The 16,739-nt window shown below is 47.7% G+C and overlaps 1 long non-coding RNA gene across 1 annotated transcript; it reads left to right on the forward strand.

Annotated features, from left to right (window-relative positions):
* The first annotated feature begins 14,645 nt into the window (after nucleotides 1–14,645).
* Nucleotides 14,646–15,426, forward strand: LOC146588819 (uncharacterized). The gene is made up of 2 exons (XR_014897348.1): nucleotides 14,646–15,079; nucleotides 15,307–15,426. It is a non-coding gene; the product is annotated as an uncharacterized LOC146588819 (long non-coding RNA).
* The last annotated feature ends 1,313 nt before the right edge of the window (nucleotides 15,427–16,739 follow it).

Consider the following 16,739-nt stretch of genomic DNA (forward strand, 5'->3'; position numbering starts at 1 on the left):
CCGTAAAAGGGCTAAGAGAAATCCTAAGAAACTGGGGGTTTCTAGGGGCAGGAAACATCCTTTCCTAAAGCGTAACAGAGACTGAAGAGACTCACTGGTACCACAGAGATGGAGAAATAGCACAGGAATCCCTTTGTCTCTTCTAGTAAATTTTTTCTGGGAAAGGGGACCACTCATCTATGGACCAGTGGTAGATTGCACAGAGCATCAGAAGATGGCCTGTAAGGGAAAAATACATAGAGCTTTTTTAAAAAACACTTGGCATCTTCAATATCAACAGAGTCCAGACAAAAGACTGAAGCATATGGCTCTAAGGCATAAAGGAATGTGACAGCTGGTAGCATCAGCTCAATCCTAATGAAAAGATAAGAGTCTGAGGCACACTAGTTCAACACCAGATTTGATAAAGCCAGGTTGATGATACACTCTTGATTTGGGGCAGACCTATGAAGAACATACAGCAAATGCTCCTTTACTTGTATAACCAGCTGTGTGGACAAAAGGGTATCGAGTGACTTGTCCAAAGTGACCTGGCAGAGGGTGGGAGTGCCAGTCTTGGGCCAGCTCTCCTAGCCCTCTGAACTACTGGCCTCTCTGACTCCTTAGTGTGCACTGAGCCAAGAATGCAGGAAACCTGTCACTGCTGTTGGAGCAACTCTGTGTTGCTCCAGTGTTGCTAGTATTTAATGTTCTTAAGGGGGTTCTTCTCTATTGTYATTTTATCTGAATTCTTCTTGGTGTATACAGAGCAAAGATAGAATACACAAAATAGTCTGACACTTAAGACCTTGCGGAAATTTAATGTAGGATTGCGATAGATGTGTTGTTTGTAAAGCAGGGATAGATTTTAATAAAACATGCTATTCTGGTGGTGGACAAAGGACAACCCGCAATACTATGCTACTACAAGCTAAGTAGCCTAGTTCTTCCTTGCACAATTGGCTCACAAGTTTTTCTTTAATTCCGAGGCCCTAAGCAGAAGTTTGGGTGTAGGATGCTGGCTGAAGGACTGAGTTAGCACCATGGGCTTGAGTTTGKCAGGAGAGATTCAAGTTAAAGAGCAGCAAAGAATGTCAGACTGCGAGGTTGTTCCAAGCAAGGCAGAGACCTTCATGGCAATTGCCAGAGGCACAGTCACTGACCTTTAGAGGTTTAGTGAAAGAGCTATTAGTAAATCAGCTGATACAGCTGAGGGGAAAACCAAAAACTTTGAGATGGGTTTGTATACACTTCTGCATACCTTTTTTTTTTTTTTTGACAGTTCTCTGTCCTGCCTCTGTGAACTACTAAAGGATGTTACTCCTCCAAACTTTGTCCAGCTGTCTAGACCTTGAATTTTCAACATTATCTCTTGGCCTCCCATTTCTTGTCCTACCAGGCTTGCACTGTGAAAAAAGATGATTTTTCTTTCCCTAGAGACGTGGCAGCCTACCTCCCAAGCATCTCTTGTCAAATTGCAGTGCCCTGTCTGCTCAACACAGCATTTCTTGTGCCTTTGATATGAATAGCTTTCATTAGTTTCTGGCTGTAAATACAAGACTATCATGAAGGGAGTGCTATATATACACCGCTGCCCCAGCYTCTGTTTAAAAGGTTACCTTGTAAAAGGGCAAGAGTGACTGGATGGATGGTGTTTCTCGGACTGACCAGAAATAGCAGTATTTGCAATAATTCTATTTCTCTAAATTGGGGAGGATGCTTTATAAACATCTGAACTGCTGTTAAGTACCTGATCAGAAACACAGTGACAATATCTGAGCAAAAGTTATTGCATTCACTTGTTGCAGGGAGGCACTATTAGTTTGTCCCTCTTTTTGTATCAGATGCAGAACGCATGAACGAGATTCCTGCTGACAGCTTGCCCTGATCCATATACACACAACTATCAGGAGCCTAATGCCACATTTGGGGGGTAGTTTCCTCATTGCACCTGCCTCTCCAGGTAGAGGGATTTCTCTCCTGTGAGGGGCAAGGCAATGCTTGTACCAGCATTGCTCCAGTCTTGCTGCAGCTGAAGCTCTGCACTACAGTTTTGGTGGGGTGATAGCGGGTGTGCAGTTCCCACAGGTCTGCCTGTGACACTCGAGGAAGAGCCCTTTCTCCCTGTGGATGGTGGGCACACAGAGGTGCTCTCTCCTCCTCCTTTTCTTGCAGGATCTGCCTCTGCTGCAAACTGCTTCTTTYCAGGCAAGCACCTGGCCCACGGCTCCGCTGCCTGTCACTGCAGAAGGAGAGATGCCTGTGCACCTGGGAGGTTGTCTGGGTTCTGCCCTGTTCCCACCTCTCTCCTGGGGGACCTGCAGCCCTGGAGTACTTCTCAAGGGGGGGGGGGGAATGAGTCAGAAAGAACTCAAATGCATGGTTTCTGCAGCCCTCTGCTTCTCYACTCTCTGACTTTACAGTGCCTTGTGCAGACCTGGCACCTGGGACTGTGGGTAAACAGAGCAGGGCTTTGCAATCCCTCTCATAAGAGGCTGGGCAAGGAAACAGGTGGCCAGAAGCAAGCTGGTGTGTATGAGCTGAGGAGGCAGCAGGTAGGTCATCCCTGATGCTGCAGGCTCATCCCTTCCAGCTTGCATGTGAGCACATGTGTCCTCCAGTGGAATCCACCTCCCCCTGCCACACACACACACACTTCTTCTCCATGGAGAAGTGTAAGCCCTGGAGAGAAGGGGTTGATGGTGTTCCAAGTTACTTGGGGTTTCATTCTCCCCTGTCCCCAGTGTGTTTCTGGAAGGTGTAGGGAGGAAGGTAGCAGCATCCTGCTCCATTTACACACTCACTCACTATCTTCCTCTCTCCCTCTCTCGTTCTCCTCTCCTTTGCCATGAGCAGTCCCTGCTTCCCTTGCCCTGTACCCATGGTCCTTGAATTTGCATCAACTCTTCCTTGACCAAAAAGAGTGCCTTGTTGCTGGAGAAAGGCTTGGAATAGAGGGAAAGCAGGGTAAGGAGAGGAGGTTTCTGGCATTGAAAGTCTTCAGGGTAGTATCCTTTGAAAGTGCAAGTGGTTGTAGTTAATGAAAGATTGCCTGGAAGATAAGAGAGGTGGTAATGATGCACCATGGAGCCTTGAGGAAGGCTGCTGGCTGCAGACACATTGCAGAGGATCTTGCAGCAGGGATGCCTGTTAGGATGCTGTAAGAGAGGGAGAGGAATGTCCTCTTTCCCTCATCCTCTTTTGAGGGGGCCTTCCACCTTAGGGGCTAGGACAATAGAAGGTGGTGGGAAAGCAGCAGGGAGAAGAGGAAAAGTGAGTGAATTTAGCTTTGAATTTGAAGTGGGATGGTACGGATGGGTCCAGCCAACCTCAGTCCCAGGCCACAGCCCTCCCTTCCTCCGGCAGCCTATATGGCCTTTGCTCTGGGAACAGGCAGCACAGGAAGCTCAGTGGCCATGATTTCACCCAGGTGGACAGTGAGTGCCACGGGGTTTGTAGAAGTGGCCACWTGGGTGCACTGGAGCTCCGTGCTGCCACTGCTGGCAACCCACAGCTCTCCCATCCTCAGCARYCTCCTCCCTCTGCCAAGCCCATGCTTGCCGGCAGCATCCGGGAAAGGGCTGGTTAAGATCGTTTGTGAAGGGGCTGTGTTATAATTCCGGGCAAATTGGTTTGTTGGCTCCTATCCCACACCACAGCCTGCCTCTACAGCCAGCTTCAGGCATGGAGCAAGGCCGTAATGGTTGCTGAGAGCAGCTTGAAAATAGCTGGTCCTGAGGTCCTGCTAACCCTGCTTTGGACAGTGAGCTCCTGGAGTTAGGGCAATCCAGCACCTGAGACATCCACGCCACCATGGTAGGATAACTGCTCCAGGATAAACCTCGCCTGCCAGGGCAGAAGTTACAGGTGCAGAGCTGAGCAGGTTGGCACCTCTGGCCTGGATTTGCRTTCATAGCCAGGTAATGCAAAGGGCACTGTTTCAGCCTTCGGCAGCTGTGCAGAACACTGCCTGAAAAGCTTCTCATGCATTTTTTTGTTTTGTCCAAAGTTTCATTTTTTTTCCCCACCTGCTCTGATCCAAGTCTAAATTTTCCTCTGTGATAGCACCGCCTTCTCAGGCAAACAGGCTCCTCGTGTAACGAGCCCTCCTGTAGCCCCATACCCTCTCCAGCTTTGTGCCAGCTTTGGCTGAGAACACCATGTACCTGCTTGTGGTGAGCGCCAGGGCCTTCACTGTGTTGTTATATTCCTCAGGCCAGCACCARGAATCATCTTTTTTTTTTTCTTCTTTTAAATRAGTTGTGTTAGATTTATTGGGAGAGTCAGTGGAAACTTTCCATTCCAGATGACTCAGGTTACACTGGAAACTGAAATACTTCTCAGCAGTCTGTGTAACGCATCTCTCTCCTGTTCCTTCTCTCCACAGGGGCTTTCAAACTAGCAGATGGGTATAGAGAGGCACCTTTTGTTTCCTTTTGATCCCGCCCATGGTGCCTGCTCCAGGTTTCTGAAAAGCATGGCCTCACTGGCACAGGGGAAGGCTCTGATTTGCCCTTAGCAGGCACCAGGGCCAGATGCAGCCAGGTACTTTGACTTTGTTGGAGTCCTAATGCTGGACTCTTTGCTGACAGATGAAGCTTACTAGCACTTCGATGTCTGAGCACATATCATTAACATCAGTGTTGTATGCTGGCAGCATTGTATTTGAACCACAGGGTCCAAACCTGTCCTTTCAAACTTTTTAACATTCGAACATTAGCTGCATCAAAATTAAAGGTTGAACAGGGATGGGTGCTGYGTTGGTATGTCAGCAGCCCCGCTCATCCCTCCTATGTGCCAGCAGCCAGCTCTGCTGGGTGACTGAGGCCACCAGCCAGGGCAGTTGTTGGTGGTGATCCAGCGTGGTCTTGTCATCCCCAGCAGGGTTAGAACCATTTGCAGCGACAGCAGCTGAGCAAGATGCAGAGAGCCTGCAGGATTTGGCCTTGCACTGATGTGACAAAATGACTCACATTGCCCTGGTTTTCCTAAGAATAACAGGGCTTCSTTAGGCCAGAGCACTGGTGAGTCATTCTGGCCTGAGATGACGTGTGTGAAGTGCAAGGGGTCATCTTGAATTGATGCCCGTGGGAGTGCTACCTGACTTGAACCCATCCTCATGGCTGTGGCTGGGGTAGGACCCAGGAGCAAGGCTTGGCACTGAGCTGCAGAAATAACTGTGTGGAATCGATGTGCCGCCTGCTGCAGAACTGCTGGAGACTTGGTTCTGCAAGAGGTGTTAAACTAATCCCTCCTGTTCTGCAGGAAGATAGAGACAGCAAGTCATGCTTTTTTTCTTCCCTCCTCTTGCCAGCTTTAGCACCATGCACATCATTTGCTGTGTTCCTCTCTCTGCACAAAGACCTCCTCCTGCTTCCCCCTGCAGTTTTGTTTGTGTTACCTATAGGGAAACTTTTAAATCCAGGTAATTCCCATCTGCTCTCTTATATTAATTTCATATTAAATATTACCAGTATATTCTCAAAACTCTTAACAGATGAGAGACCGCGTTCTTCATATTAAATATAATTGAAACCTGAAGATTCCTCCCCGGTAGCACTGATCAGTACTGACAAACATTCACAATAATTTAGCCAGTAAAGCTTCAGATCCTGGAGCCATGTGATTATGAAAAACGCCACATACATATTCATTTAAAAACAATTAAGTATATTCCCAGCCCCAAAGTGATGGGGTTGAGAAAGCATAAGAAATGAGCCTACGAGCTTCACTTTCCCCAAATTAAGTGGCTAAATACCCTACAGAGTCCTTTAAAAAAAWTTTAAGTCATCTTCATGATACTTTGCTGCCTCACTTGTGATTTTTTTGAAAACTTAAGAGCTGGCAGTAAAAATGAAGCTGTTAATCCACCCATCAAGTGGTTCTGAACACACAGCCTGTGGCAATATAGCTGACCTGGCTGGTGGTGCCAGGATGGCTGTGTACATAGCAAGGGAAGTCTTCTGTATTTTAACTAATATGGGGATTTTAAGCAGAAAATAAAACAAGTGAGTCTGTTAATTAGGAACAGAAAGCTTCAATCCCTGCAGCTCTGGTACACATCATACTTTACTCCAACCCTTGGCTTTCTCTCCAGTCTTATTATTTCATTTTTCTTGTGCATCTTTTATTTGATTATGAGTTCTCCACAGCAGCACAGTCAGCTATAATCCAAGTTCTCTGTCTTCAGGTCCCTAAAAGTGTTGCTCAGTGATGCCCATGGTAAATTACAGGAGCTTTCACCACTATACAATGTTATGCTATGGACTTTTGATCTCAGGGTACCATTTAATAACAAATGATCACCTGGCCCTGGTGTTAGCAGCCAGACAATTCTTTGAAGTATTGATCTCCAAAATTTTCCTGTACACAGTGCTATATCAGTATTTTTTTCTGCCTGAGCAGCCTTAAAGTCAAAACATCTAACCTTAAAGCAGTTTTATAATTTATGGCTCCATGTGGAAGTAAAGAAACATACCAAAATTTGGAAGGGCAACCATTTCTATGTTGTTTTTGGCCCAGTTTTGGAAGCAGGAAGTGCCTGAGGTATCATCAGGAAGTCACTTTCCACAAATCCAGCCCAATTTTGGCATATTCAGGAGGCTTGGAAACTGCAGACTGCTTTTGGGAGTTTAGTCATGTGCATGTAGGAGGATGGGAAGAAATCTGGTTCCAAGGTATTTGAGGATTTCCTCATTGCATATTGCTTACAAATGACCCAAGCTTTATAACATAAATGTAGCACTTATCTGTGTAATAAATATGTCTGTCTATCAGACTGCTAAGTCTCCAGCTGTCTGCATAAGACCAACACAATCTACTGCTACATGTGTATCTCTGAAGGGCAATGCAAGGCTGTGGCTCTTCTCCCATATCTCAGTGCCAGGTATTACTGGTTGGCCTTCTCTGTTGCTCAGAAAGATTTTTTTTTTCTTCTTATATTAAGAGGACTCAGCAGGGGATTTGATAGGGTGGCTAGTACAGCTGCTTTCAAAGAGAGATTGTCCCTTTGCTTGAGGGCATAGACTCTTTCTCTGGTGTGTATCAATGGCAACTTTGGATCTTCTACTAGGAGACTTGTGCTGGCCATAAGATGATAAGAAAAGCATTTTGTGTACTGAGGCAATGTATCATAAGCAGCTTCATAATCACTGAGCACTGTGAAAGAGGACTTGAGGACCTGGCTGGTCCTGTTGGTTCTCTGTCCCTAACAAATACTGCAAAGATGGGCCCAGATCAAACTAGGGAAAGYAGTCGTCCCCCACTCTCTGCTCTGACTTTCCCAACAGGGTGCACCTTGACTACTTTCTTCCAGTTGCAAAGCCCAGAATAACAGATTTTGACATTTAATACTGCATGAGTGACTGGGGTGTCATGAAGATACCCCACTCCTGCAGCCATCAGAGAGATGGTTTTCCAGCAGAAGTCCATTACACTTAATAGCAGTCGCCTGTAAAGCTCTCTGTTCCACTTACAGCCTGAAAATATCTCTCCTCCTTAATAATTCAACACCTCTAAATGTGTACAGTAAAAATTTTGCTCCTTTCCRCAGGGACTTTGCCTCCAAGGCAGCCAGTAGAGATTTCTCAGACTGGTAACGCTGCCCCTTCYCTGCAGGGATATGAGCGTGGCCTTGTGGCTACACTGGTGAGAGCAGGAGAGCAGGCCTCTGGGCTTGCTAACCCTTTCCATCTCCTTGCCATGGTGTGGGACTCAGAGTACATCAGCAGRGCAGTGGGCTTGTAGGGCTTCCTGTAGCTGATGGTGTCAAGCTGATTTAATGTCCATGATTCCCGCTCTCCCATAACTGCGCCCAGCTGGGCCAGCATGCAGAGCTAAAGAGGCTCTTGTTCCCAGCAAAGGGTATAGTCTTCCCAGGTATATAAAGCCCTCATTAAGGGAGGGCTGCTTATCGGCTAACCTGTAACAGAGATTGCAACATGCCTTTGGTTGTATCTCTGCCCTGCACCTACTTCCCAGCCTTACAAAGCAGGTGGAGCCAGAGGGTTTAGCTGCAAGGAGCATGCCTGTGCGCATGCAAGCATGCTCTTTCCCGGAGGCTGGCCAAAGGCTGTATTACTTACATACCTCCTACATTAGGCTCTTGGCCTGAAATGCAGTCATCTGAGGAAATTTAATTAGATAGCAAGAAACAAGCGGGGGCACAGGGAGTTACAGAGTTGTAAAGGCAGAGAAARGCAGTTATATGTTAGTCTTCCCCACTCAGCAGAGAAGATGCCTTCTGTCGCTGCTTTCTCTACATCTAAGCACTGGCAGCTTTAGGGATACTACTCTTGATCTTTATCTTTGTCATCATTCATTTCTTTTTTTTAATTTATTTATTTCTCTTAAATTAATCTGAGCACACATGAGGAAAGTCCAGAAGTAAGCTGAAAATCCAAGCTGCCCAAAAGCTAATGTCTCCAGCACAAGCGGGAGAACAGGACAGGGCAATGCAGACCTGCTCCTTGCCACCAGCTGCGATCTGCAAGAGGCAAGCTGGGTGCTGCCGCAAAGCACTCTCTGTGGCTTCACTGCCTTTATGAAACTGCCATGAAAATCAGGAGTCGCAGGGGAGGGAAAGAGACACCCTAAATTAGCATTCCAGCTGAAGGAAAGGCCAAGCTTTGTTAGTGCCCCTGCCCAAGGAGCAGGCTCGCCTGCCCCTGAGGAGAGCTGCTATCCACTAACCCCTGGGGGCAGATGGGGCATGTTAAATATGGGTTGGAAACTGCCGGCTCTGAATACATTTGCACAGAGTGGCACAGGGACGATCGTTCAGCTCGGGCTCTTTTCCCACAATTGTACTAGAGGCTGCGGAGGGGCTGGCTCCACTGCAGGGAGGAGCTGGCTGCTCCCAGGCAAGCTGGCCTTAAATAGAGTGGCTCAAGTGTGTGCAAAGGGCAAGGGACACGTGGAAAGCTGCACCAGGACATGGTGCTCTGCACRTATGGGGTACTGCAGTGCCAGGGTCTCTTCTGGTCCGCTTTGGATTAGTTCAGGCTGCAGGCTGCAGGGATGATGGTCTGCCAGGTTTCTGCAGGAAGCACCTGTAAAAAGGGGCTGTGCTGCAGTGCTGGGCTCTCACTTTTGCCTGCAAGCAGCAGTAATGTCTCTCTGATGGGATGACTGTTATTTCTGTCATCTCTGATGGGATGACTCTCACTGAGCTCAGTATAATAGTGGGGTAGGTGCTAGGCTGAGTGTCTTCCAGAAAGGGATGTAAATGTTGACATCTTCCAGGACCCCCTTAGTTGTCAGCTGGTACAGCTGCCTCATTTTTATCTCATTTTGAGGACTACACCTGCCTCTACGCCTCTCCTCTCCTTTCCTCCTCCTGCTCTTCTTTTCTCCCCACCCTTGCGTGGCACCCTTTCGTCCATGCATGTACCAGTGCCATCTGGCATTGTTAGTGCCCCACAGTGGCTGAATGACATGGGTCATTCAGGAGATAAGAGCCAGCCTTCTCCATCCTACTTTCCATCAACATCTCCAGAAACTTTCTGTGCCTCATGGGGAAGTCTTCTTCATCCCTGCAGCACCTGCTCCCTCCTCCTTCTCCGGTAAATGTCTTATTGGTCTGTCTTCCCTCCTCCCTCAGATTTCTTGTCTGRTCTCTGTACAGCCTCTTATCTTGATTTGGCCCATCTTAGTCCTGGTCTTCTGGTCTCCCCTCCTTTCCCTTCCCCATACTCYCCAAAATGCCCACAGCTTGCACAGGTTCTTTGTCCCTCCATGCCTTCACTGCAGTATGCTCCCTCCTCATCCCCTTGTCCCATCACGCCTGCAAGTGAGGCAGGGAAGCATCCCACAGACAGGCTAGCAATTTAACTTGCACGGGGTGAGACGGCCAACATTGCAATGAGTAGAACAACGTTTTAACAAAGGCTCTACTGAGATACCTGCAAGCTAGGTCTTACAGTCCAAGCTGGGAAGAAAYATTACTATCCCTGTTCTAAATAGTTTTAATTGCTCACCCCAAATTTTTCTGCATTAGGAATGTTTTTGCTGGTTGCCTGCTTGTTTCAACCCTCTGCATCCCTCCCCTCAGAAGGGGTGGATGAGGCAGCTTGGCTTGGAGCCTGCCATTGGACCCCCCTTCCCTGTTGGCAGCTCCAGCACAACCAGAGCCAGGAGGCCAAAGGAGGGATGAAAGAATTTCAGTGCAGCTGGCAGCAAGCTATAGTTACGTCATGTGACTCCTTTCCCAAAGGAAAAGGAGGGGTGGGCTTTCTGCTGAGCCCTGGCCCATTAGCGCCCCCATTGAACTCCATTAGCTGTGGAAAAATGGCAGTGGGGACAGCCTTTCATGAGTGACCATGAGAAGTGGCCTTTCTCATCGCAGTACGTTAATGAGAAGAGCTGCTGCAGCGCTCCAGCTCTGCGGCTTGTGGGTCCGCGTGTACCTGGCGTTATCTTAATGAGCATGCTTATCGCAGGATCTTTTCCTTGAGAGCAGCACATGAACAGCAGGAAGGCAGACTGTCCCAAAGGCCTTCTCCAATAGCCCTTTCACTCCTCTTTACTTTCCCCTCCTCCTCCCAGTTCCTCCATCTCAGCTCGCTGGCTCTACCTCAGCCGRCTTGGCTCCAGCCGATTTACGTGCACACAGCCTAGATGAGCATGTCTATCTTGTTATCTTGTTTACTGCATTAAAAAAGAGCAAATGGAGCGGGATGTACAAACACAGAGATGCAGGCAAACACTGGAAARCAATCACGGGGAAGGCAAACGAGCAGAGAAATACAGATGCACATAGGCATGGATGTAGGCACTATGCAAAATAAGCAGCCGCAAGAGCCAGACAGGCATTGGTGCTAAAGGTGACTTGCATATGAGCAGGCACATGCAAGCAGGCGCATGGGCAGAGGACACCTGCAAATGCCTGCAGAGTGAGAGACACACAAACATAGGCAGACAAAAACACAGGTAAAGTGGCATAATGATAAGAAGAGTTGCAGAAGTATATGGTGAGGGAGACCRGCCACAAGCATACAAGAGTGCTTTGTGGCCTCTATTCCCAAAGGAAGGGACAAGTGGCTAGACAAGTCTGTCCTTCCCCCCTCCTGCTTGGCCAAATGTGGATTCCAGACAGCAGTTGCTTTCAGCACTGAGACCCACCCAGAGCCGTCACACTCATTTATAGACAGTTTCCTGCCCTTGGCTGCCCTACAAAATCTTGCAGCAAAACCTATGATTGAAAGAAGTTTTTGAATGCTGACCTGCACAAGCCCAAAACCAACAGCCCAGAAATGCAGGGTCATTAATGTCTCCTTGTATAATGAAGAGAGAAAGTAAACCACTTTCTCAGTCAGGAAACTTAAGGCTGCCTCCTGGCTGGAGCAGTTGCTTGGAGGCTGAACTCCAGGCTCTTGTTACAGACTTGACTAGCCTAATCCTTTTCCTCTTGGCTCCTTGCTCTCTCCAGACCATCCCCCCTTTCTTCCCCAAGAGTAAGAATGATAAYGTTCCACTTGTTGTGGAGAACATTTATGAAGCCTCCYTGTAAGAGATAAACAGRTTTGGCACAGTGCGGCTCCAGGTCRAATGAGAGCAGCATAGGGGCACCCTGCATAGAGCTCATCTCGGCACATGGCCTCTTCTTTTCCTGGCCATGTGAACGAGCAGCCAAATCAGTGTCCCTTGCTCTGACCCACAAAGGTCTGCTAGTGGTCGCTTCCTGGAGACATTGACTTTAGTCTTTGGAGCAGTGGAAGGTTTTTGGCACAGGAGCAAAATCAGTGAATGGAAACATCCTCCCTGCAAGCTACAGTGACATCCTGCTATTGTTGGCACCCCTTGGCAGGTTTGTTCAGCTGCTTTGTACCAATTGACATCTCCGGGCTTTCATCAGTGGGTCTGTATCGTCATAAGGCACATGGGCTTCCTGACATAATGCCCAAGGAAAGCCCTCTTCTCTTGTTTACGGTCAGGATGTGAAAGTAAAGGAAGTTGAAATGCTACTCAGGAATCCACTCCGGGCTTTAATCACTACTGTCAGTGCTAGAAGACTTTGGAAATGTTGAAAAATAATCACCATCACTGTGTAATAGGATGCAGATGTTCAGGTTGTAATCGATCCAGATATTATTACCTCTTGGCTACTGAAAGACAATCCCTGATCAAAACTGTGGAGCAGAAAAAATTGCTCCCATAAGCCTCCAAGAAATTGGGATTAGCTTTGTGTGTGATGATTAGATGTGCAGTGGCTCAGACCAGAACTTTGGTTGAGAGCTACTGAAAGCGCAGGAAACCCATGATGACTGCTTCTTGCTGTAGTATCACACAGCTCAGGTATGCTGCCTGGCAGAGGAGGCACCACAGCATGGGGAAGACTGCACTGAATCACTGCCTGCTGCTTAGGTTCACAACTAATCTCACCTGTAAACATGAACCTAGGCTATTTCAGATTATAAAGTCATGGGGGTTTGAAGCCCACAATCCAAAGCTGTCTGTGGCCCTTAAAAAATAACATTGTATTAAATTATGGGAGAGTCAGTTCCAGGTCAGGCTATTATTCTCAACTAAATCTGCAAGAGCATCTAACTGTTCCTGTAGCATTTTGCTTCTTTCCCTACTCCTCCCTAAGATTTCTTTGATATGGAGCAGTAAAGTACTGAAAAGGAAAGTATGCACTGTTCTGTTTTACAAAGGCAAGGGAAAAATGTTGTTGCCTGGGTATCCATCTCAGTATAACAACTCTATGTGGGAATATTGGGGAATCTCCTCACATGTTGCTGACCTACCACTGGGATATCTCTGTAGATTGAGCTCTGGCAGCAAAGAAAACCTGTGGAGGTGCCATTCCCACAGTGTCAGCTCCTTTCTGTGGTGCACAGCTCACCTCCAGGCACAGCACACCCCACCCCAGGTTCAGCAGGGCTGCAACTCTCATGGAAGGGCCTCTGACAAGATAAGAAAATTAAAATAATATTTTAAGCTGTATTGTAGTTCACATGAACACACATGTACCTATATGTACACACACACCCTCATCTCCCATTGGAGGTGAGTGAATGGATTAAGTCTCTTCCTTTCTGTGTGTACTGGCTCTTCTCACCCCTTGTTTTCTTTCCTAAGCTGGAGTGAGTTCTCTGGAAGTCACTAGGGCAGCTTTGGAAAGAGCAGAGGAAACTGCCTTCTTTGAGAGACAGTCCTGCCAGGCCCCTGGGACATGAGGAGGTGAAGCTACACGGTCCTCCTTTGGCTGTAGTAATGCCTCGTTCCACAGCTGCAGGAGAGCTCAGGCAGAAGGAAGGGGTGCAGATGGAGCTTGCTTGGCTGGTCAAGAAAGCTGGTCCTGCCACCTGCCCTGGCCTTATTCTCTTCTAGCTTAACTCAGGTGCTCTTCCTACCCTTATTACCTCTGATGGTGCCTCTACTGGTGAGCACCATAGGGGACCATAAAGCCATGTTACCTGTGGGGACAGAGTAGTGMTGGAGACAACCTCACAAGCCCTCTTACGAAGAAGAGATGGAGGCAATCTGAACTCACTTGTGCATCTTCCTGAGCATCTCTGAAGATCCCAGTAATGACTGATATGCCAGCCAAAAATACCAGCTAAGCTGCACAGACATTTTCCCATCTGTATGCTGATCATCAATGCAGACAGCTCTTGCAAATCCAATAACAGCAAAGTTGGATTTGAATTAACACAGAGAGAAGACTTTACAAATTTCCAAGAGGATAATAAACAGCAAAGCTGCTAAGGAGTGGAGCTTTTTTTAACTAGAAGGCTTTTCCTTTCTGCAGATTCTTTCCCACACAAAATAAAAGATAATATAAAGCAAAGTGACCTGAAACTTGAAGATTCATTGACTGACATAATGATGAAAGTGCAGCTGGGGGCTGCACCACAGCAGAGAGGAAAAAAGCAAAATCAATTCTTTTCTTTGTAGCAAGTACATATCTGTAAGACAAAGAACAGCCTGAGCCTCATGTTTTCCTTTTTTATACATCCGTCACTTTCTGCCTGCTGAAAGCCTGAGTAAGTAACTATTTGGGAAGCATACAGGAGAAGGAGCATGTAATCTCACCAGAGCAAGGAACAGAGACGCTTGCTTTTTTCAGATCTTCTGAAAACTTCCTGTGTGAGCTGGGTAAATCACATTACTTTGATGTACCTGCTTAGGTACAGATAAGAGTAGTAACTTGGTTGGAGTCAGTGAGGCACATATACCTGCTGTCAAAAGCCAGCAGCATCTGGAAAGCATTAACACATTGCAAATGGAATATTTTAAATCAATGTTTAGTGCTTTCTGTAACATCTGATCCCTGTGCCATATTTTATTAAGAAACTGTTCTTTGTTTCAGAATCTGGCAGCAAGAGAAACAGATTTTTTTTAAGTTTGTGCTGCTGGAAACTGCAAAGACACAAAACSTCTGCTAAAAACAAGAGCCCCTGTGGAGCATGCACACTGGGGAGAGGGCACAGAGGAAACTGTAGAAAGGGTAGGTCATCTGTGGGAGTTCAGATGGCGCGTAGCTGAGGAAAAAAAGTGGGACGAGCAGGCAAATGAACCAAGTAACACCTCCAGATATGGTCTGCTCCGGATTTGTTATCATCTGTGGGTGCTGGAACAGGGCAACACGGTGCCAGCCCACGTGCCCAGGGCCCTCAGCTTGCCGGAGAGAGCTGCCTTCATTTTACTGACAAATAGGCTCAGGGTGCTTGCAAATGCAACGGTGGAGAAGCAGAAGCTCCTTCCCCGGMGCCTATGCTTTTAGCTTCTGGCACGGCTGGATCACCAGCTGCCGTATCATCCGCAGAATGACCCAAGGGTAATTTGCCCAGCMGAGCTCTGGCTCAGCTCTCAAACTAGACCTGCCGCACTGGGTGTACAGGAGACCCTGCAGGTGCCCCTTGCTGAAAGGATCATTGTTATTCCACGGAAATGACCTTTGGATTCCAAATGCCTTTATTTAAAATGAAACAAAAACAACTCTAACCACGCTCTGAGCAAAAACAAATTAGTTGTTATTGCTGCACAACTCTACGTACGCTGCAGTAATCTTCCGTGCTTCTCTTTCTGACAGGTCAGTCAATAAATGGTTCTGTGTTAACTCATCGCCACTGAGGCTCCCACGCGGGTGAAAATGGTAAGAAAAACAGTGTGTCTCCACCCTCTGCTTGTATTTATTTTTTCCTCAAAAAAAGATCTTCAAATGATCCTAAGAGAAGGGAAATAGTTGTGTTGGTTTCAAACTGTTGAACAGGAAGCAAAAAACAACGTATGTTTGAAATAAATTGTTTTATATTTTATAAAAAGCTGCTGGTGTCTCACTCGGGCTTTTTTTTTTTTTTCTTCTCCTTTTCTTCCCATCAGTTTCTGATTTTTCTCAAGGATCGCTCTTTGCTGTCACACTACAAGTTCTCAAGAACTCAGCTTCATCTGCATTTTGTCAAGAGGGGCACAGATGAACTGTAAAAACAAATTTAGAAATCACTTGGTCTGGCTGCATTTCTTACTCGCTTTCTTTTTAAAGCCTCTAACTCTTTGCTCAGACCTTTGTGTACCATGAGAACAAAGTGGGAAGAGTGTCCCACAGCTGAGTTTCATAGTGGTGAAAAACGTGTGTGCTCTTCTTCTTTCTCTCCTTCCCTTCTGTTAAAGAGCTTGAGAGAACCACTGGTCTCGTTAAAAGTTTGCAGCACTTAGTAAGTAGTTTTTGAGCCTTTCAGAGTTAAATGCAGAGACTTTGTTTCCAGACGAACTTGAAATTTTTATCAGAGGCTGGATAGCCACAGTACAGAAGTGGGTACTGTAATTTGAGCTGTGCTTGGGAATAGCATGTTTCTATAGCATCGTGCATTCATGAAAATCCTAAAAGTCATCAGAAGGACACGTCGCCAGCAGCAGAGACGCAGACAGCTGCTGGGTGCAACCAGCAGAGCGGTAACAGCCCAGAGCACTGCACTTCACTTGAGCACGATGATGTGTGAGTGGCTGTTTCGGGAAGCACGAGCAGGTTACTCAGCGTGGCAGATAGCTGGAGGAGAGGGCTAACGTGGTGAGGATGCTCGGGCTGTGCAGCCACGACAGCTGGTAGGAAGCTGTACTGGGCGACTCRCCCCAGCGCAGCCGCTGGCTTGCTGCCGCTTGCGACACTGCTGGGTCCGAGGCTTCCCGTAAAGGCGCTGGGATTGCGCTGGCGGCAAACCACCGAGCGTAAACAAGCATTTGGGGCTCCGACTGCAGGGCAGCGATGTGCCAGGCTGCGGGGGCTGCCCCAAGCCTGCCCCGCAGCCCGGGCTGCCTGACCCAAGATAGCACTCAGCAGCCTGTTGCTCCAAGGAAGTGCTACCAGACCTGCGCAGGCAACTCCTTCACGCCTAGATAAGGGCAAAAGTAAGTCAGTTAATGACCAACTGAAAAAGCGAGAGTGGAGCCAAAACAAGACGTGTCCCTGGTGTATATCAGCAACGCTCAGGCGCTGTGCCTGCGGTGCTGGGCCTGTCACTAAAGGCAAGGCTGCGGCACAACCCTCCACTCTCGGACATCCCAAGAGACACCAGCCAAGTCACTGGAGGGGAGAKGGAGGTCCTCCCTCCTGCCTGGACACCAGTGAGGCTGGAAAACATGAGCAATATGGCTCTGCATAGCTCTTGCTGCAACGCTGACCTCCAGAGGCTCCCACGCTGCTGAAATGTGGCTGCATTGCTTAACTCTCTAGCAGCCGCGGAGCATGTGCTAGTAGTGGCACCAAGCTCCCTGCACTTTCCTTGCAGAGTCACGGGGCTTGCTCACCTCGAATCAAG

This window comes from Rhea americana, unplaced genomic scaffold (assembly GCF_003343005.1).
Source record: "Rhea americana isolate MKP2758 unplaced genomic scaffold, rheAme1 scaffold_496, whole genome shotgun sequence".
Taxonomy (NCBI): Eukaryota; Metazoa; Chordata; class Aves; order Rheiformes; family Rheidae; genus Rhea; species Rhea americana.